This window comes from Trachypithecus francoisi, unplaced genomic scaffold (genome assembly GCF_009764315.1).
Source record: "Trachypithecus francoisi isolate TF-2019V2 unplaced genomic scaffold, Tfra_2.0 Lachesis_group8, whole genome shotgun sequence".
NCBI lineage: Eukaryota > Metazoa > Chordata > Mammalia > Primates > Cercopithecidae > Trachypithecus > Trachypithecus francoisi.
In genome coordinates this window covers 41,101,866-41,116,920 of record NW_022681473.1, presented here as the reverse complement: position 1 = coordinate 41,116,920, position 15,055 = coordinate 41,101,866, and the positions used below count along the sequence as shown (strand labels likewise).

Sequence of the window (15,055 nt, the reverse complement as noted above, 5' to 3'; positions counted from 1 at the left end):
AGATTTGGTATCTTGTATTTTCATTTGTATTTGTTTCAAGAACATCTATAACTTTCTTCTTTATTTCTTTATTGAGCCATTGGCCATTTAGCAGTATATTGTTTAATTATCATGTATTTGTATAGTTTCCAATGTTTCTCTTGTCATTGATTTCTAGTTTTATTATATTTCAGTTAGAGAAGACACTTGATAAGATTTTATTTGTAAAAATCATTTTAAGACTTGTTTTATGGCCTATCAAATGGCCTATCATTGAAAATTATCCAAGTGTTGAGGAAAAGAATATGTGTTCTATAGCTGTTGATATCTATTAGTAAGTATCTATTAGATTTATTTGGTTGTATAGTTCAGATTAAGTCCAATGTTTCTTTGTTTACTTTCTGTTTGAATGATCTATTCAATGCTGAAAGTGAGTGTATTCGCTTGTTCTCACACTGCTATAAAGAACTACTTGAGGCCGGGCGCGGTGGCTCAAGCCTGTAATCCCAGCACTTTGGGAGGCCGAGACGGGCGGATCACGAGGTCAGGAGATCAAGACCACCCTGGCTAACATGGTGAAACCCCGTCTCTACTAAAAAAAAATACAGAAAACTAGCCGGGCGAGGTGGCGGGCGCCTGTAGTCCCAGCTACTCGGGAGGCTGAGGCAGGAGAATGGCGTAAACCCGGGAGGCGGAGCTTGCAGTGAGCTGAGATCCGGCCACTGCACTCCAGCCTGGGCGACAGAGCGAAACTCCGTCTCAACAAAAAAAAAAAAAAAAGAACTACTTGAGACTGAGCAATTTATGAAGAAAAGAGGTTTAAATGACTCACAGTTACACAGCCTGTACAGGAGGCATGGCTGGGGAGGCCTCAGAAAGCTTACAATCATGGCATGGCAGAAGGCAAAGGGGAAGCAATGCATATCTTCAGATGGTCAGCAGGAGAGGGAGAGAGAGAGAGAAGAAGGAGAAAGTGCTACACTTTCAAACAACCAGACTTCATTAGAACTCTATGACAAGAACAGCAAGGGGGAAGTCTGCCCTCATGATTCAATCACCTACCACAGGCCCCCTCTTCCAGTACTGGAAATTACAATTCAACATGAAATTTGGGTTGGAGACACAGAGTCAGATCATATTGAGAGGTGACAACATGCTAGCAGCCCTGGCTCTCGACACCTCCTCAACCTCAGTGTCCACTCAGACCACACTTGAGGAGTCCTTCAGCCCACTGCTGCACTGTGGGAGCCCCTCTCTGGGCTGGCTGAAGCCAGAGCCGGCTCCGTCTGCTTGCAGGGAGGTGTGGAGGGAAAGGCGCAGGTGGGAACCAGGGCTGCATGCAGTGCTCACCGGCCAGCACGAGTTCCGGGTGGGCACGGGCTTGGCAGACTCCGCACTCAGAGTGGCCGGCCACTGCCGCCGGCCCCAGGCAGTGAAGGGCTTAGCACTCGGGCCAGCAGCTGTGGAGGCTGTGCCAGGTCCCCCAGCACTGCTGGCCTGCCCTCATCTGCTCAAGTTCTTGCGGGACCTCAGCCACCTCTCTGCAGGGCAGGACTTGGGACCTGCAGCCCCCCTTGCCCAAGCCCACCCACAGTGGGCTCCAGTGTGGCCCGAGCCTCCCTGACGTGTGCCACCCCCTGCTCCACTGCGCCTGGTACCATCCACCACCCAAGGACTGAGGAGTGCAGGTGCGAGATGCAGGACTGATAGGCAGCTCCGCCTGTGGCCCCGGTGTGCGATCCACTAGGTGAAGCCAGCTGGGCTCCTGATTTAGGTGGGGACTTGGAGAACTTTTAAGTCTAGCTAAAGGATTGTAAATACACCAATCAGCACTCTGTGTCTAGCTCAAGGTTTGTAAACACATCAATCAGCACCCTATGTCTAGTTAATCTGTTTAGGACTTGGAGAAATTTTGTGTCTAGCTAGAGGATTGTAAACACACCAATCAGCACCGTGTCAAAACGGACCAATCAGTTCTCTGTAAAATGGACCAATCAGCAGGATGTGTGTGGGGCCAGATAAGGGAATAAAAGCAGGCTACCGCAGCCAGCAGTGGCAACACACTCAGGTCCCTTTCCACAGTGTGGAAGCTTTGTTCTTTTGCTCTTTACAATAAATCTTGCTGCTGCTCACTCTTTGGGTCCATGCTGCCTTCATGAACTGTAGCAATCACGGCAAAGGTCTGCAGCTTCACTCCTGAAGCCAGTGAGACCACGAACCCACCAGAAGGAAGAATCTGCGGACACATGTGAACATCTGAAGGAACAAACTCTGGACACACCATCTTTTTGAGCTGTAACACTCACCGTGATGGTCCACGGCTTCATTCTTGAAGTCCGCGAGACCAAGAACCCACCAATTCCAGACACAATATCAATGAGGTATTGAGGTTTCCAGCTATTTATTGGAGGGTCTACCTCTCTTTAGTTCTAATAATATTTGTTTTACATATCTGGGTACTCTAATGTTGGCTGCATATGTACTTATAATTGTTATATACCTTCGTGAATTGACCCATTTATCATTATATAGTAATTTTCTTTGTATTTTTTTATAAATTTTGTCTCAAAATTTATTTTGTCTAGTAAAAGTGTAGCCACTTCTACTTTTTTGTTTTCCATTTGTATAAAATATCTTTTATATTTTTTAATTTCATTCTATGTGTTTCCTTATGGTTGAATTTAATTTCTCCTAATCAGCAGAGCTGGATTTTGTTTTTTATCCATTTAGTCACTCTATGCCTTTTGATTGGACAGTTTACTACGTTTACATTCAATGTTGTTATCGATAGGCAAGGACTTGCTACTGTTATTTTGTTATTTGTTCTATGACTATCTTGTGGTCTTCTTTTTTCCTTCCATCTTTTCTGTGTTCCTTTGTGTAAAGACGATATTATCTGGTAGTATGTTGTTATTTCTTGCTTGTGTGTATGTGTGTATCTGTTGTAGGTGTTTTGATTTGAGATTACTATGAGGCTTGCAAATAACATAACCAAGTATTTTAAACTGATGATTCTTTAACTCTGATTATAAAACAAAAAGCAAAGAGAAAACTAATAAAAACTCAGTTGAACTCCATTACTCCTTGCTTTTTTTTAGTTGTTTCTTTTATTTATTTATTTTTTGTATTTTTATACTATCTATCCCTTTACAAAGTTGTAGCTACTATTTTGATAGGTTTTACTTTTAGTTTTCCTACTCACGGTATGAGTGGTTTACACACTAAATTATAGTGTTGGAGAATTCTGTATTTGTGTACTTACTGTTACCTTTGAGTTTTGTACCTTCAGATGTTTGCTTATTGCTCTTTAATGTCTTTTTCTCTCAGATTGAAAAACTTTCTTTAGCAATGTTTTTGTAGGAGATATCTAGTGTTGAAAAAATCACTCTGCTTTTGTTTGTCTGGAAACCTTAATTTTTTTTCTTCATATTTCAATGATATTTTCAGTGGCTATAATATTCTAGGAGAAAAATTGTGTTTCTTCAGCACTTTAAATATGTCATGACACTCTCTTGGCCTGTTATATTTCCACTGAGAAGTCTGCTGTCAGAAGTATTGAAGCTCTGTTATGTGTTATTTCTTTATTTTCTCTTGTTGCTTTTAGAAACTGTTCCTTTTCCTTGACCTTTGGGTATTTGAGTATTAAATGTCTTTAATCGGTTTTATTTGGGTTAAATCTGCTTGGCATTCTATTACTTTCTTGTGACTTAATATTAATATCTTTCTCTAGATTTAAAAACTTCTAGTTGTTATTTCTTGGAATAAATGTTCTACTCCAGTCTCTTTTTCTACCTTCTCATTAAGACCAATAACTTTAATTTTTTTAATTTAACATTACTTTTTAGATCTTGTAGGCATGCTTCCTTCCTTTTTCTTCTTTTTGTCCTTCTCTGTGTACTTTTATATAGCCTATCTTCAATCTGACTAATTATTTCTTCTGCTTGATCAGTTGTGCTATTGAGAGGCTCTGATGTATTTTTCAGTTTAATTTAATTTTTTCAGCTTCAGAAATTCTCCTTTTTTATTATTATTTTAATCTCTGTTAAATCTCTCTGAGATAGGATTCTGAATTTCTTCTCTGTGTTATGCAGTCCATTGAACTTTCTCAAAATAACTGTTTTTATTTGTTTGTCTGAACTATACCATATCTTTGTCATTCCAAAGTTCATCACTGGTGTCTTATTTGCTTCCTTTGGTGAAGTCATGTTTTCCTGGATATTTTTGATGCTTGTGGATATTTGTTGATATCCGGGCATTAAATAGTTTAAATAGGCATTCATTTTAATCTTCATTGTCTGGGCTTGTTTGTACCCATGGTTTTTCAGAAGGCCTTTTAGATATTTGGGAATTTAAGTTTGTGAATCGTGTCTTTGGTCACTGCAGCTGTATCTGTTCTAGGGAGTACCCTAAGCCCAGTAACAATGTGACTGCTGCAGACTCATAGAGGTACTTACTGCCTTGGTGGGCTTGGGTTAGATCCAGGAGAATTATCTGGATTACCAGGCAAAGTCTCTCATTGTCTTTCTTCACTTTCCCCCAAACGGAAGGAGTCTCCATCTCCATGATGGGCTGTGTGGTTTTGTTGGGGGGTGATGCTAGCACTCCTGTGGCCACCACAGCTGGGACTGTGCTAGATCACACCTTAAGCCTGCAGAGTAGACACAGGCTTGGGTCTCACCCAAGGCTCATGATGACTACTGCCTGGCTACCACTAATGATTTTTCAAGGTCCACAGGCTCTTTACTCAGCAGTTGGTGCGTCCTACCAGGACAGCGTCTTTCTCTTGAGGGCTACAGTTTCTCCTTTGGTTCAGGGGCAGGGTAGGGAGAGGCTGGGGTGTGTATGGAGGTGGGTATCAGAAAATGTGATATAGGCGCAAGGGCCTAGAATTGGGGGCTTCAGAAATCTGCTTGATGCTTTACTATGGTTGAGCTAGTACCCATAGGTGAAAAGGAAAAGTTCTCTTTACTCTTTCCTCTCTTTCCCACAAATGTTAGGAGTCTTTTTGAGAGCTGCACTGACTGTAGTTAAGGGAGGGGTGATGCAAGCTCTCTCTTGGCTGTCACAGCTGTGTCTCACTGAGTTGTGTGAAACTCAAGTCCTCTGGCTTCAAGACCAACACAGCACCAGGACTTGTCCAAGGACTGTAGTCCCTGTGGTCTGATTGCCTTTCAAATCTACTTATGACCGCATGGCACCTTAGCTCTCTAGTGGGGCCAGCCTGAACTCAGATCTTTACCAGTGGAACAGAGGAGTATATTTCTCTAGGTTGTGTTATTCTAAATGCTCCCTCTGTAGGCGTTGACAGAATTCTGCCCTATGTCATGTTCTGCTGTGACAGGGCAGCACAGAGTTTCAATAAAAAGTCCCATACCCACTTCAGTCTCCATCCCCCAAGCACACAGATTCTGTCCCCACACATGCTACTGAGAGATGGGGGAAGGTGGTGTAAGCAATTGCAGACTGTCTTTCCTACCCTCCTCAGGGTCTCTCTTTTTTTGATATGATGTTAAAAACAGATACTGTGGTCCTCACCTGATTTTTGGCTCTTATGAAGGTGCTTCATTGTGTAGATAGTTGTTCAATTTGGTGTTTCTGCAGGGAGAGTGGTTGCCGGAGAGTTCTATTTGGTCATCTTGCTTTGCTTTCTCAAAACAAGATTTTTAACCTGCTTTTTTCTATTATTATTATTTACCTCATATCATAGTGAAACAAATCCAATAATCCCATAAACAGTGTTTTTAAATAAACATAGAAATAGGGCCTTAAACCTTGAAACTTACATTTGTTTTATCTGAGTTTCTTCCTCAGGAAATGAGCATCAGACCTCTCACAAAAGATATCAAAGAAGTGAAATTCACCAGATCACATCTAGACAATGAGATGCTAGACCCATCCTTCATCATAAATGCTTCCTTGCCCCTCTCCGGTTCCTGTTTTCTTACACATTGTTAGATTTCTTCTCTGCAATATAAGCTTCTTGTTTGGGTCAATTAGGAAGATGGATTTGAGACTGATCTCCCATCTCCTTGGCCGCAGCACCCAATTAATCCCTTCTTCCTTGGCAATAATTGCTGTCTCAGTGATTAGCTTTCTGTGCCATGAGCAGCAGGACCTAGACCAAACCTCAGGTATTTTGGTAACAATAGTTCTTATACATGCTGAGTGATTTGTGCTTACCTAAAAGTCCTGATGTCAACAATATTTTCTGCTCCCTAGGGCTAAAATGCTTCCTTCTCTGCAATCATCAAACTGGGCCTTTTACCTCCCAGCTAACTTCTACTCATCCTTCAGGTTTCTTTTTCCTGAGATAATTGCTCCTCCTCTGTGATATTTCATACTCATCCTTATTATACCACCTTATATACTGCATTTTAATTTTCTATTAACTTATCTGTCTTTCCCAATAGAATTTGCATACTTGAAGGGCAGGATCTTCCCTTAATCATGATTGCAATCCACACTGATTAAAGGCTGGCATATAACAGGTATTAAACACACACACTGATTGAATGAATTATCAAATAAATAGGGCAAACCAATTCTACTAAAAATGTACCTTCTCTATGAATGTTTCTACCCTCTCCATGAATGTTATACTCTAGGTCTTTCAAATCTAATCACTTACATTGACCTCTTTTTTATTAATTTCTTGTATTCACATACAAAGACTCAGTCAGTGTTCTGTTCAAAAACATTTTTACTCATTCTTATTACCATGGTCATTATTCCTGCTAATTGTATCAAGAATATTTGGATCATAGTATCAGTTTTATAGCTGTTTTTTTCCTCCTACTTCAGGCTTTTCTCTTTATTATTAATTCTGATGTATTATGCCATTTTTGCATTGCTATAAAGAAATACCTGAGCCTGAATAATTAATAAGAAAAGAAGTTTAATTGGCTCACAGTGCTGCAGGCTGTGAGGCATAATGTCAGTACATGCTTTTTGGGAGGCCTTAGGAAGCTTACCATCATGGCTGAAGGCAAAGGAGAAGCAGGCACATCGCATAGAGAAAGCAGTAGTAAGATAGAGAGATTGACGTGCTACATAGTTTTAAATAGCCAGATCTCATGACAAGTCACTCACTGTGGTGAAGACTGAACCAAGCGAATGGTACTAAACCATTAATGAGGAATTGACCCCCATAATTTAATCACTTCCCCCTAGGCCTCATTTGTAATACTGGGGATTACAATTTAACATGAGATTTGGGTGGGGACATATATCCAAACTATATCACTTGCAGACTTAAGACAGAGTATAATATCTCTTGGTATATTAAGTTGGAGATAGGACAGCTGAGAGATTTAAAAGATTAAACTGGACTTTTTGCAGCCATGCAAGGCCATGTCATCCTAGTAGAAAAGCCTGATGATGGACCATCCTTACTCTGGATTGGACTTATAATAGGTTACACTTTAGGAGGAACTATGAACCAGTTGAACCCTCTTAGGGTCAGCAGCTCAGCTTCAAACAGTCTCAATCTCTGAAAGTGGATTAAGATGATCGTGGATTGAATGTGTTCACAGAAGAACTATCTGGACTACAACAGCATTCTACGTTTCCTAGGTCATCCTGAGCTATTATTTTAGGAGGGGTGACTTTTGATACCCAAAAGAAATGAGTAAGCCAAAAAAAAAAAAAAAAATCTGGGAGTAGAATATTTTAAATTCTATAATTTAGATATCAAATGTCTCTAAGTGAAGAAAAAGCATGGGGTCTCTTAGAATCAGAGGACGGCTAGTGTGCTGGATCAAAGTGAGTGCAGAGAGAAATTCAGAGACATAGTCAGGTGTTAGGACATGGAAGACTTTGTAGGACACAGGAGTAACGGATTTTCTTGTAAATGTTATGGGAATCTGCGGAAAGGGATTTATGAAATCCCTTTCATAAATGGAAATGGATTTGCCTTGCATTTCATTTTTTTGGTTTTGGGGTTTTTTTTTAAAGAATATTACTATGATCATTATGTGGAGAAGATTATAGAGCAGGGTTCCTCGAGTTAGGCACTACTGACATTTGACCGGGTAAATTTTTGTTGTGTAGGTAGGGTTTATGCATTGTATGGTGTTTAACAGTATCTCTAGCTTCTACTTAATTGACAGTAGTAGCACCCCAGTACATTTGACAACCAAAAAAGTCTACAGATTTGTTAAATGTCCTTGGCAAGTAGAGGGTCACAATCACCCCCGGATGAGATTGCATTGCTATAAAAATCAAGGATGGAAGCAAGAAGATTGATAAAAATGCTATTGCGGTAGTGCCAATACAAGTGTTTGACCTAAGGCAGTAGTAGTGGAAATGATTAAAACTAGTTGAAGTTGATGGATTTGAGATATAGTCTGAAAGTACAGAGGACAAGTCAAGTTGGTATCAAATTTGGAGTATGAGAGAAAGAGGAGAGTTCTGTAGTGGAGCTGGGGATCTCAAAATTGTATTATGCTATAGACCACTTTTTCAGTTTGATGAAGTATATTGATGTTTCTCAGAATATTAGTGAACAAATATAATATATAATATTAAAAATGACATTGATACTTGCTTCAGCAGGACATATACTAAAATTGGAATGATAGAGAGAAGATTAACATAGCCCCTGCACAAGGATAACATGAAAGTTCATGAAGCATTTTATATAAATAGCTTTATTTATTTATTGTTTTGAGATGGAGTCTCGCCCTGTCACCCAGGCTGGAGTGCAGTAGTGCCATCTTGGCTCACTGCAAGCTCTGCCTCCTGGGTTCACGTCATTTTCCTGCCTCAGCCTCCTGAGTAGCTGGGACTACAGGTGCCTGCCACCATGCCCGGCTAGTTTTTTGTATTTTTAGTAGAGATGAGGTTTCACCATGTTAGCCAGGATGGTCTCAATCTCCTAACCTCGTGATCTGCCCACCTCAGCCTCTCAAAGTGCTGGGATTACAGGCGTGAGCCACCATGCCCAGCTTATATAAATAGTTTTTAAAATCAAATATATTGAAATAAAGGTATCAAATATTTTAAATAAGATATAGCAATAAGTATAATAACTGTAGTCATTTTAAAGTCATTAATATATAAAATATATTTTGAGGTTTCTACTGTAACAATCACATGTTATATGAACATTTCTCTGATTTCTGTTAGGAATAAAATCACAAGTGCTGCTAATGCAACTGTTGTTTTTTCTCTATAATGGTAGGAAATACTAATTATTAATTAGAGGTAAGTAAAATAAAGATATAACATGTTTTTATTCAAATCCATGGATCTCCCGACTTTTATTCAAGGACACTGTATTAAGAACCACTGCTCTGGAGTGACTCGTTTATATTAGAATGTTCACTCACGTTCTGTGTGAAGTGTATAAATTGTTTCTGAAATAGTTTTTACTGAAATCCTCAAGCGGGAATAATCAATTAAGCAAGGTCCCAGATTCTATTTAGTACATGTTTTACTATGCTCTTTGATACAACTAAAACATACAAGTTGTTTTCAAACTTCATTATTTTTACTCTGCTTCCAACAAAGACTTAAGTTTATTTAAGTTTATGAGGGACATGAAATTGTACTGCTTAAATTAAGATCTGAATTGAAATCACTTGTCCATGAGACACCTACAAAAAATCTTATTAGAAGTCTAAATACATTCCTAGTAATTACTATGATCTTTAATGTTATAGAAGTACATTCTATATTATTTTATGCTATAATACATTTTTTGTAAACTATATTTCTATTATTTTTCTTATACTTTTTTATTCATGAATTTTTCTAAGGCATTGACTTTATAATCCCTCAAGAGAGAAAACATAAATATTTGAGAGAGCACAGATTTTAATTGTCAAGTGATATTTGGATATGTTATAAATTATTAAAAATTGACTTTTATTGTTCTAAAAAGAATCTAAAGGATCTAATTCTTTTTAGATTTTTGAATGATGTACCAGAAATAACTTGATGCTGTGATATACTAAAAATGCAATATGCTTTGTTACTTTGTCCTTCAGCAATTCCCCACAATCTGTAGGCAATCTTGAATACTGAATCCCAGGAAATTTTCAGCTTGAGCTACTCAACCTCATTGTCAAGTGATTGCCAATTAGGAGAAAAATCTTGTAAACGTTGGCCTGTGAAGTTAAATGAAACTTCGTGAGGAATGTTCCAATTTAGATGCACACTCAACACCTGCTGCTTTTTTGAAATAATTAACATCATTCTGGAGTTTCTATGAGCCTGCTCAATGGGCTGCGGGCAGATGTGTGGATCAGATGTCACCTAGCACAGCTGGAGCTGCCAAGTTAGCACATACATTTTTTGTTCCATCTTCTTTCTTTGTCTGCACAGCTGTAATTTTCAGTACATTAGGTTATGGATCAGTTTTCATTTTGGTTGAAGGCTCGTCAGATGCAGACAGATTATCATCATTTAATCCTGAGCTGATGTGAATTTTGTTCACATTCTCCTAGGACTCTGTATTTACACATCTCAATAATAGGGCTCATGAGAAACAAATGCTTCCCAAATGAGGCAAATCTTTAACAATTTAAGACAATAGATGAAGATCTTTCATGAGTTTGCTGTACACATCTTTCAATTTCTTTATTATTTTTAAATATTTCAAAATAAAATGTTTGGATCAACTATTTAAAGGCTTTAGTAGGCCAAGCATGGTGGCTTATGACTGTAATCCCAGCACTTTGGGAGGACAAGGCGAGTGGAGTATCTGAGGTCAGGAGTTTGAGACCAGCCTGGCCAACATGGTGAAACCCCATCTCTACTAAAAATACAAAAATATTGGCTGAACATGGTGGCAGACACCTGTAATCTCAGCTACCTGGGAGGCTGAGGCTGAACCTGGGAGGTGGAGGTTGCAGTGAGCCGAGATTGTGCCATTGCATTCCAGCCCGGGCAACAAGAACAAAACTCCATCTCAGAAAAAAAAAAAAAAAAAAAAAAGTAAAGCTTAATTTTCTTTTTTACTGCTAAAAGGCTTACCTATTTATACAAAAATTTGGAAGGAAGCATAGAGCCATGTTTAATGGAATGCTCCTTTTACACTTTTACATCTTCCACACTCACATAGTAATTTTATATTTTCTTTCAAAATTGTAAAATACAGTAACTTGATGGTCTACTTAAGAATTTTTAATCTTCTCTTATGAGAAACAACATAGGCAAAAGTAGGTAGACACCAAAGGAAAGATATATGTTAAAATATCATTCTTGTACAGGTGAAATGGGCTATCACCCAGAGTTCCCTGGAAAGCTAACTTTCATCTCATTTTGATTTTTTATTAACTTGCTCATTTCATTTTCAGAAAGCTTAATTTAGATATTCAGTGAAACAGAACTTCCTTAAACTCTCTACAACAGGCAGTAAGACAGTACACCAGTACACCAGGCCAAGGAATCAGAAGACCTGAGTTTAGTTTTTATGTCTGACATGATCTGTGTGACCCTGACAGTCTCTCAAACTATAGGTTTCTAATGGTAAAACAGGGAAGCTAGCAAAAATAATATCTATGTTTGCCTTATTCTAAAGCAAAAATTAAAGAAAATTAATCTTTCTTTCCTATCATAAACTGACTTCCTCTGAAAATATTTATTACAGCACACTTTGATTCCTAGTATTTTTTATTTCAATCTGGATTAAAGATGCTTTCTGTCTGAAGCTACTCTATTGCAACTATATTATAGGAATATATATTATATGTATGTACTGTGAATATAATTAATAACATAGAACTATATATTTTATAAACATTAAATCATAAATCTATGAATATATTTATCATTGATAATCTATTAAATATGATAAATCATATAATAAATACAAGTATATTAAATGTTAAATATGATGCTTATGTTCATATTTATATATAATAGATATAATTTAGACATATATTTTATATGTTATAAATATATATTTGTAGGTTAATATATACAAATATGTATTATATATTATACATTATATATGTACTTATGAGTGGAAGAATTGATTTTTTGTTTTCATTTAAGGTCATACATTTTGCAATATCTTCCAATAGTAAAATCCTTTCGGTTTTATTAGTATAATGCTCAATATTTCATGATATATTTTGTTAGTATTACATAAGATATGCAAATAATCTTTTTCTAGCTTTTTAAATATTAGGTATACTTTTGTCTCAGGTGCTTAGAACTAAAAAATCCTGTCTCAGTGAAGTCATTGAATATTATATTCAAAGAGAATGTTTAACTGATAATCTTCCTTACTTATTAGATATTCTTAAAATTATCATTGACCATGTTCAGTGAACATTAAATATATAATATCTTAGAACTGAATCTGAAGCATATGGAGAGGCAATACATTGGATGTTTTGTGGCTTGTGTTCTGGAATTTAATAAAATATTAATAAGACATTTTATCAATATCAATTCATTTTCAATGAATATAGTAATTACAAATTTGGGTATGAAAGAAAACTGAAAAAGTACAATATATTCTAGTCATTTTTCCTTAGAAAAGCTGAATATGTATTTTTATTTTTGTACTTTTTTTTTGGTAGTCAAAAATTTTACTTGGTTCTCCTGGAAGCAGCGCTGGGTTTGAAGTCAGAAACATAGGAATACTGAAAACACTAATATTCACCTGGAGGCCAATCTTGCTTTGTTCAATTACGTTTGGAATAATTATATAGAACCCCAAATTCAAACTAGGGTAACCGATATGCAATTGATGGCAGACGGTGACACACAGGTGCTTAGAGTTAGACAAAAGTTTATTCTATTTGGTCAAGCTGAGAAGGTGGAAAAACAAGATCTCTCGAATTATCTTTTAAAAAAGAAAATGGGGAATTTTTATATAGCTAGCGAATAAAGGAGGGGGAATCTCAGGGAACCGAGGGGAAAGTCTGTTTCTTCAATCTCAGATAACACATTGAACAATCAGACTTCTGGGCATGAGCAGATGGTTGACTTCCGTAAAGACATTCATTCTTTCTGCAAATTTTTTTTATAACACTGAATTTATATCCTGCTGCTTGACAGAAAAACAGTCCATCAGCAGTTTATCAATATATTGTGGGAACAAGGGATGTTGGACAAAAAGCGAGTGGTTAACATGTCAAAGTGAGCAAGGGCCTAATCAGAATTTTCATTATGTAAATGACTAATAATTCTGGGGTACTGAAATCTCAAGGGGCCTGGTTACAATAATATACTGTTTAATGTGAAAATATAATTTTCATAGTATGACATTGATAAGGCCTAACACTCAACATGAAGAGTACATAAACGTTTATTCTATTTAGTCATTTACCAGTTTAATTTCCATTATGTAACCAGATTCTTCATGCAATATCATTGCTTAAGTAGAGTTGTTTGGTCCCACGGCCTCCCTCAGATACCAAAATTCGAGGATATTCCTGTTCCTGATATAAAATAGGCCAGTATTTGCATATAACTTATGCACATCCTTCCGTGTACTTTAAATCATCTCTAGATTACTTGTAATAACTAATACTATGTAAATCCCATGTAAATAGTTATCGTATTGTTATGGAATAATGACAAGAAAAAGTCTATATATGTTCAGTAGAGAGACAATTTATTATTTGAATATTTTTGATCCAGAGTTGATTGAATCCACAGATGTGGAATCCACAGATTTGGAGGGCCAGCTTTATATTCTCTATTGATACAACTGTGTGAAGTTGTATATTTAAAATTAATCCTATGGTTATTTATGTATAAAAATTTATTGAGTAGAGTTTCATCTTTTTTTCTCTCAGAAGAACATGTCATTATGTTTATTTTCTAGAAAAACTCTTTTTCTCTCCCTTCTTGTTTAATATTTAAATGATTTATGTTACTCCCATTCTTTAATATATTTTAATAATAACTCATCAGTAGTAGTGTAACCAAATTACTTTTTCATCTTTGAATCTCCATAATTTATAAGTGTCTGCTACATGGGAGGTAATCAATAATGTGTCTTAATAATAAATTTATATATTTATATGTATGGTCTGAAAAAATATGGATATAATTTTTCCCTCTAAAATTCATGCATTGAAGCAGTATGTGACTGTATTTAGATATAGGGCTTTTGGGAGGAATTAAGTTTAAATGAGGTCATAAGGACAAGGTCCTAATGCAGTAGGATTGATGTCCTTATGAAAAGAGGAAGAGAGAGAGGGAGATTTCCCTCACTTACTTTGTGTGGACACAGTGAGAAGGCTATCTGAAAACTGGAAGAAAGTCACCAGAAACCCACCATGCTGGCACCCTAACGTCAGACTTCCAGACTCCAGAACTGAAAAAACAAATTCTATCATTTAAGCAACCCAGTCTATGGTATTTTATTTCGGCAGCCTGAGCTAACTATTTTGGTGAAATATATTTTATTATAAAGTTGTGAGTACTGATTGTGGAAATGATAAAAACATAAACATTGAAATAAGAGAAAAACATCATTCATGTCTTCTGTAACTCTCAATGATGAGCCATATGTTTGGCTATTGATTTCTGATCTGATCTTTTTTCTATGTGTACTTTTTCTTTTTTTTAATTTTTGAGATGAAGTCTCATGCTGTTGCCCAGGTTGGAGTGCAGTAGTGTGATCTCTGATCATTGCAACCCCTGCCTCCTAGGCTCAAGGAACTCTTGCAACTCAGCCTCTCAAATAGCTGGAACTAAAGGTGGATGCCACCACACCTGGCTAATTCATATATAATATATATATATATATATATATATATGTGTGTGTGTGTGTGTGTGTGTGTGTGTATTTATTTATTTATATTGTGGAGCCCAGGCTTCATCACATCTCCCAGACTAGTCTAGAACTCCTGGACTCAAACTATCTACCCACACTGGCCTCCCAAAGTGCTGGGATTATAGGTTTGCGCCACCACATCCAGGTCTATGTGAATTTTGAAGTTCTTCAGACAATACTACATACAAAATATAGTATCCACATCTTTTTAACTTAATCTTAGGATAGAAACTTCTCCTTTATTTCAGCAAAGTCTTAATAAATAGTTTAAACTCATATTTTATTTTTAAAAAAATGTTTATCATGTTAACAAATGAATACTGTAAAGAATAA

At 36.8% G+C, this 15,055-nt stretch overlaps 1 non-coding gene across 1 annotated transcript; it reads left to right on the top strand.

Annotated features, from left to right (window-relative positions):
• The first annotated feature begins 8,518 nt into the window (after positions 1–8,518).
• On the top strand, positions 8,519–8,623 carry LOC117081815. The gene has a single exon (XR_004436298.1). It is a non-coding gene; the product is annotated as a U6 spliceosomal RNA (small nuclear RNA).
• Positions 8,624–15,055: the final 6,432 nt, after the last annotated feature.